The sequence below is a fragment of the Pan paniscus genome, chromosome 11, assembly GCF_029289425.2.
Source record: "Pan paniscus chromosome 11, NHGRI_mPanPan1-v2.0_pri, whole genome shotgun sequence".
NCBI lineage: Eukaryota > Metazoa > Chordata > Mammalia > Primates > Hominidae > Pan > Pan paniscus.
In genome coordinates, this window is record NC_073260.2 from 94,398,459 (window position 1) to 94,406,196 (window position 7,738).

Genomic DNA, 7,738 nt, shown 5'->3' on the forward strand with positions numbered 1-7,738 from the left:
CTGTTTACATTTAAGGTTAATATCATTATGTGTGAATTTGATCCTGTCTTTATGATGCTAGCTGGTTAGAAAATGTGGCACATATACACCATGGAATGCTATGCAGCCATAAGAAAGGATGAGTTCATGTCCTTTGCAGAGACATGGATGAAGCCGGAAATCATCATTCTCAGCAAATTAACACAAGAACAGAAAACCAAACAGCGCATGTTCTCACTCATAAGCGGGAGTTGAACAATGAGAACACATGGGCAGAGGGAGGGGAACATCACACACCGGGGCCTGTTGTGGGGGTTGGGGGCTAGGGGAGGGATAGCATTAGGAGAAATAGCTAATGTAGATGATGGGTTGATGGGTGCAGTAAACCACTATGGCACCTGTATACCTATGTAACAAACCTGCACGTTCTGTACATGTATGTCACAACTTCAAGTGTTAAAAAAAAAAGAAAAAGAAAATAAACTACAAGATAGAAACTTGAAATTGGCAAAAAGGGATAGCAATCAAAAAGAAGAAATTATAATATTATAAATTTACTTTTACAATCTAACTAAACAGTAATTTTTAAAGAATGGTGAAACCATCCAAAATTTACTTCAGTAGTGACAGAAAATATAAACAGGCCAAATGCCATACAAAAGAAGACAATGGGAAAAGAAATAACAAATCTAAATAAACATAATACTGTAATAGAATTCAAGTTTTAAAAAAATGCAGCCCCAACAGAAATCACCAGACTCAGAAAACTTCACAGAATTCTACCAAATCTTTAAGAATAATATAGTATTAAAGCTACCTAAATCATCCAGATCATAGAAATAGAATAAAAACTTCTATATTTGTTTTATGAAGCTGCTACATATTGATCCTAAAATATAAAAAGATTGCACCATAAAAGAAAGCTACAAACTTTATTATGAATATTGATGAAAAATCTTATATAAATGTTTGCAGACATGCCAAGAGCATACCAAAAAAAAAAAAAAAAAAAACCCAGAACACTATGACTAAATGACTAAATGAGGTTTCTTCCAGGAAATGACGTGTGGTTCCATGTAAGAAAACACATTGATATAATCAGTTTCATCATTAAAGTTATATAAAAAATCATATAGTAATTTTCAGTTACATCAGGGGTATCTAACATTGTTCAATCTCTATAAATGTTAAAAACTGTCAAGAAATAAAAATTAATAGATTTGTCTTCATATATACACAATACATCCGTGCATGTATACATCTATACATACATGTATGCATATTCAGAGTTATAGCAGCCTATGGACCAGCATATTTCTTCTGCTAAAGTCAGGCATTAGCCAGAATTCTATCTTCAATTCTATATTATATATTATGTTGTGAAAATTCATCAGTGTTATTAGATACCAGATAACATCCCATCGAATAACCCCAAACCTACAATATCTCGCTAATGTTTAAAGAAACTTATTGTCACCAGGCATCTGAAAACTTCCATGATCTGCCTTTGACCTACTTACATTTCTAGCCAAATGTTCCATTACTTCCTTTTCTATTCCCCAAACAGTGATATTTTAACATATTGAACATTTTGTGTATCTCTCTTCCTTTATTCATATTTTTTCCTCAGTCTGAAATTGTTACTTCATCTTCAGTCTGTATTCAGTGAAATCTTACCAAAGTGTTAAGGTCCTACTTCTATGTCAGAGAGGAGGAATATTTCTCTTGAAACATCTGTTTCCTTCTTTGTCTTTCTTTACATTGTTACCACTTTTTGTACTGAAATTCAGTTTGTGTTTGTTTTCCTCACTGATTTAAATTTAAAACTCACTGAAGGCATAGGGGCCTTTTGGGTTTTCCTAAGCAGTTTGATTGTTGTTTTCCTGAAAAGGAATAGGTCTTTGAGGTGGCACTCACCTGTAATGTTGTTTTCTGAAAACACTATGGCTATGTTCAGCTATGAAATAATCCATTGCTAAGATGCAGAGTGGGAACAAACTATCCATTGCTATTTATAGAAAGTTATAGCAAATGGCCCTAGTTGCACAGTTTACATTAATGTAACCATAACTTCTTAAGATTCATAGATCTGCTTAATAGCACTCAAAGACTAAAATAGTTGATCCTATATAAAACACTATTGATGAAATGTATGGTCAATAAAAAAAACTTTGACAAAGTGCAGACAAAGAGATAGAAAACTCTCTACAGAAATTGCTTCACAAAGATGTGAGCAGCCAGCTATGTCTCAAACTATGATAAGAAAAGCATTAGAAAAAATTATTGAAAGATCCTGTAGAATATTTTTATATACAGATAAGAACTTATCTTATGGATATATTTACCTATGTCTTAATGAGAAGGTATCAGAAACAATAATAATCCCATTATATTTTGCTTTATATTATTTATCATTTGCTATATATATATATACTTGACTTAAGTAGGGCTTTGAGTAAAACTCATATGCTTTTTGTCACATTATGTGACTTTATATTGTTTTTTATTATATGTAGAACTCTGTAGTGGATATGTGTATACTCCTAAGAGTGATCATGTTCCTCCTGAGCTCAAGACCATCCAATGCCTACAATACAATTAGAATACCATTCAAACTTTTGATAAGGCTCTGTAAGATGTTACATGGCTTGACTCCCCACTCCCTCTGTGATTCCATTTTCTCTCACTCTTCCTGACTCACTTACTCTAGCCAAAATGGCAAGCTGGTTGTTCTTCAACACATCATGCAAGCTTCCATATTAGAACTTCTATCCATGTACTTCCCTGTTTGGAAAACTCTTCCTGCACTGAAAATAATAATAATAATAATAATAATAATAATAATAATAATAAGCCAAGTAGGTAATTTCCTTTCCGTGTACTATTGAGATGCACTATTGAGATGAGACGTATTTACTTGTTCATAGGCTAACACAGCTTAAAATAAATGAGAGGAATGTAGCTGCTTGTTCCAGGAAATATTTGTTCACAGATATAAAACTGAACAAATGAAAAAACTTAATTATCAAGATAGCTTGTTCATCATGATGTGCTTCAAGATCCTCGCTTTACTTTGGCCACAAATCTAAAGCTGTATGTCCTAAAATCTGCCCAATTCCTACCAGTTCTCTGACTTACAAGACCCATCATAACATCACGTAGTCCAGGCCCTCAAAAATCTTCCCCAACTCTCACATCTTGACACCATCAATGTGATGTTTGTTCTTTTTTTTTTTTTTGAGAAAAAAAATTTTTTATTATACTTTAAGTTTTAGGGTACATGTGCACAATGTGCAGGTTTGTTACATATGTATACATGTGCCATGTTGGTGTACTGCACCCATTAACTCGTCATTTACATTAGGTGTATCTCCTAATGCTATCCCTCCCCCATCCCCCTACCCCACAACAGGCCCTGGTGTGCGATGTTCCCCTTCTTGTGTCCATGTGTTCTCATTGTTCAATTCCCACCTATGAGTGAGAACATGCGGTGTTTGGTTTTCTGTCCTTGCAATAGTTTGCTGAGAATGATGGTTTCCAGCTTCGTCCAGTGATGTTTGTTCTTGAAATAAGATTAATAAGCTCAGCTTTGCTAAATTAGCCAGTTTCCTAGTAATATTTCTATAAAAACTTTAGCATTCCAGGTACCTGTGTGGTTAGATCATTCCTTTAAATATTTTCATAAATACTAATGTATCAGAAAATTTTTCCCTGACCACATTATTTTAATTGGTACATCCAAGCCCTTCCCAACCCACACTGTCTTTACCATTGTTCCTATCTTTATTTACTTTTCTTACTAGCCTTTATGTGACATTTAGCGTCTATTTATTTCTTCCTGAAACCATCTCAGTTTTCCACCTGAATCATCACATCCCCTAATTAAAATGTAAGCTCCATGAGAGCAGGAGCTGTGAAAATTTTGTTTGGTAGTTCACATTCAGTTCCTGGAACAGGGCCCAGCATTCAGAAAGTGCCAAATTAATATTTAGAGTTGCCATGTTCTCATACATAAATCAAATCTGATAGCTAGTCACCACATAGCCAGAAGTGTGTGCTGAGCCATATTGGTCCAAAAAAGTTATTTCCCCAAGTCTTTTAACATGGAACCCAGAAAAACTAAAACCTTGTCAGTCATATTTTCTCATACGTGGAAAAACCTGGAACGAGGTGCAAGATGATGAAAACAACTTCCCAGGACAATAATGAAAGGCGCAAAGCTCAGGGTCTGCACTTTTTTATTTTATTTGATCATCATATGTATTTGCATGAGTACATTTCTGACCATACCACAATTTGTTTGTTTAAAACTCTCCTGAATTTGTGAGTGAATCCAATTCAGTCAATTATAACTGTGGTGTGCTCCTGTAAATCCTAAATTAAAAGTTACTCATCAATATCAGTTCAGATTGTGCATAAACCAGGTATACTTAATTAAACATTTTAGTCAAGAATATGGGTCCAAACTGGCATATCATGATAAAGAAATTAAAGAAACAGAACATGACTCAACATGGCAAGTCAATAAATGTGGCAACCCTCGGCACTTGATGAATATTTGTTGGACCAGTTAAACTAGAATCTATTTTCTTTAGTCCGTATGCAATGTATTCAAATCTTCCACAGATTAGTATTTCAAATGAGGCTTATATTTTAAGGTTGTTGGTTTGGAAATAGTTATATTAGATTTTATTAATTTTGAATTTTGATTTTAAGGAAGAGATTGTGTGGTTTACATTATGAATGATGGAATAGACTACTAAGACACTCTTTCATTTCGACACCTATACAGATAACATTCAGTCTATGAAAAAGTATGTGCTAGGTAGGGCCACTGAATGCTGGCCTTATTGTCCATGACAGATGTCTGTGGTCAAGAATGGCAGGAGTTATTTACTATCTATACATAGAATCTATTCCCAGCTGCATCCTACCCTGCTCACTTCAGCTACAGGATCACCAGATAGCATGAAAGATGCCAACCTAAATTTGAACAGCAGATACATAATGAAAATTTGTAGAATACATATATCCAAAATATTGCATGGTAAATACATAGACTGAAAAAAATGTTTATCTGAAATTCAAATTTAACTGGGCATCTTCCTTCCTTCCTTCCTTCCTTCCTTCCTTCCTTCCTTCCTTCCTTCCTTCCTTCCTTCCTTCTTTCCTTCCTTCCTTTCTTTCTTTCTTTCTCAAGACAGGGTCTCACCTTCTTGCTTAGGCTGTAGTGCAGTGTCATGATTATAGCTCACTGTAGGCTTGACCTCCCAGGCTCAAGCCATTCTCCCACATTAGCCTCCCTAGTAGCTGGGACTACAGGCATGTGCCACCATGCCTGGCTTATTTTTTTAAAAAAATGTAGAGATGGGATCTCATTATGTTGCCCAGGCTGGTCTTGAACTCCTGAGCTCTACAGAGCCTCCAACCTCAGGCTCCCAAAGTTCTGGGATCAGGTGTGAACCACTGCACCCAGCCCATCCTGCATTTCTATTTGCAAATTTTGGCAACTCTACCTCAGGGCAACTAAACCTTCTTGCTATGGAGTGTTCTTAATAATACAAAAAGAGATGCATCATTTTGAGGGGGGTTTATTTTAACAAGAAATATCAGATAGAAATAGATATGGATGATAGTTGGCACGATCAACAAAATTAAAAGTGTGAAAGCATGTCATTACTTGTGTATGTGGGCTTTGTAATTTTCAAAGAATTTGACATACATTAACCCCTTCTGTAGGATGACAAAATGTAAGAGCAGCTGTAATCTTAGAGACCAATGCATCCCTTACTGAGAAAATGACATCCATAGATTATACTGATCAGTTATCATTGACTATAGTATTTAGAGTAATTAGGAATTTCCCATGGCAGTTAAATCTCACTCAATTTTAGATGATTCCAACTATGAAACATTACTTGTGTCTCTTGAGCTATCATTTTTTTCTTGTAATTTCTGCCCACTAGTAATAGAATGTCCTCTGGAACAATAGAGAACAAGTTTAGTTATCCTGCTCGTATTCTATTCTTGAAAAAGTTGATTTCTGGATATCTAAATAAAATTTGTATTTGAGCATAAAAAGATACATGTTAATAATTATTATATTTAAGACAAATTTTTGAGCATATTTTAAAAATGTTTGAAACAAATTTTTAATCCAAAAACTATTGAGCTGAGTAAAAAGAAAACAGACACAAAAGAGTGGATATTATGATTCGATTTTTATAAACTTCTAGTGAGGATGACTAACTTATAGTGGCATAAAGCACGTCAGTGGTAGGCTGGGGCTGATGGACACAAGGGGACATTGGAGAGTGATGAAATATCTGTATGTGATTGAAGTTGTAGTTACATGGGTAAATCCCTTTGTCAAAATGCATTGCATTGTACATGTAGAATGAGTACATTTATTATGTGTAAATTACAACTCAAAAAAGTTGATTTAAAATTATATCAAAGTAACTTACCTCATTTTTATTCCTGAAGATAAAGAGTTGCTGTAATAAAATAATTAGTAATTAAATGTTACCTTTGAAGCAGGTCTTTAAAGAGAAAAAAAATTATACATATCTAAACTCATATTACAAATAATCTGCATGAAAATATAGTTTATGTCCTAAGGCAGAAAAGGGTTAGGTTAATATCTAAAGTATAACAAGTTAGTATAAAAATGTTTTCCTTAAAATGGTTGGAAAAGAGTGTTTCAAAACTATCTTTCTTAAAAAGAAACTTATATAATCAGCATTTTTGAAGTATTCTTAAAATTATTCAGTTTATGTAATACTACATCTTCAATGTGATTATTTTAGTCTTATTTTAATGCTATATCAGTATATCATCCTAATAGATATGTTACTTTGTTGGCAGGCAACAGAAGCTGCTTCTCCTTAGAACTGTGCAATTATCATGTCTAACTTTGTTACATTTATATTCTTCTAAATATTTAAGAAATGCGTCCATATTGTCAATAATAAAACCCACTAGGTAGTAAATTTTCCGGTAATTATATGTGGCATTGGTTAGAATCTTAATGTCATGTAATTTTACCTCTCAAGAAACGTAACAATCACCCTTAAATTGTACCACGCAGGGTGCACTAGTTTTTCAAGAATAAAATCTATCAAACAAGTATGAGAAAAACAATTTGCAAGTTAGTCAAATGAGGTGGATATTATATTTATTAGATATCAAGGTAGGGTGTTAAATGCTGCTGCTGCCTAAAACCATTTCATAATTTGATAAAATAACTAACAGGTGGTTCAACTGCTGTGCAAACCAGGGAAATGAGAAAAGATGAATGAAATAAAAACAAATCATTTGTATGACAAAAAATAAAGTTTATATAAATTGAGATAGATCTACTTTTAGCATTGGTTGATAAATATCAAAAACCCCCTGTATTTATATATTATTTAATATAACAGCTAGTATTACAGGCCTAACATACAAAAAAATTTTATAAAGATGAATAAGACATACTACCAGTCTGAAATACCTGCAATAAAAGTAAAGGATCTAAAATAGAAGAAATTGAATGTTCCAGCTACTGATCCAGAAAAACATTGTGAGGAACCTTGTTTCTTGCAACAGTGAACTAGGTTGTTTTAAACAAACATTTTTAAGAGAATAAATAGAATGGATGGATAAAACATGAAGCCATCAAGAAGCTGACAAATAGCAAATTTTGAAGGAGAGGGAAGACACTGAAGATAAGACCGATTGGCATAGCATTTGACATTGTGTTTCCCCTATAAAATAG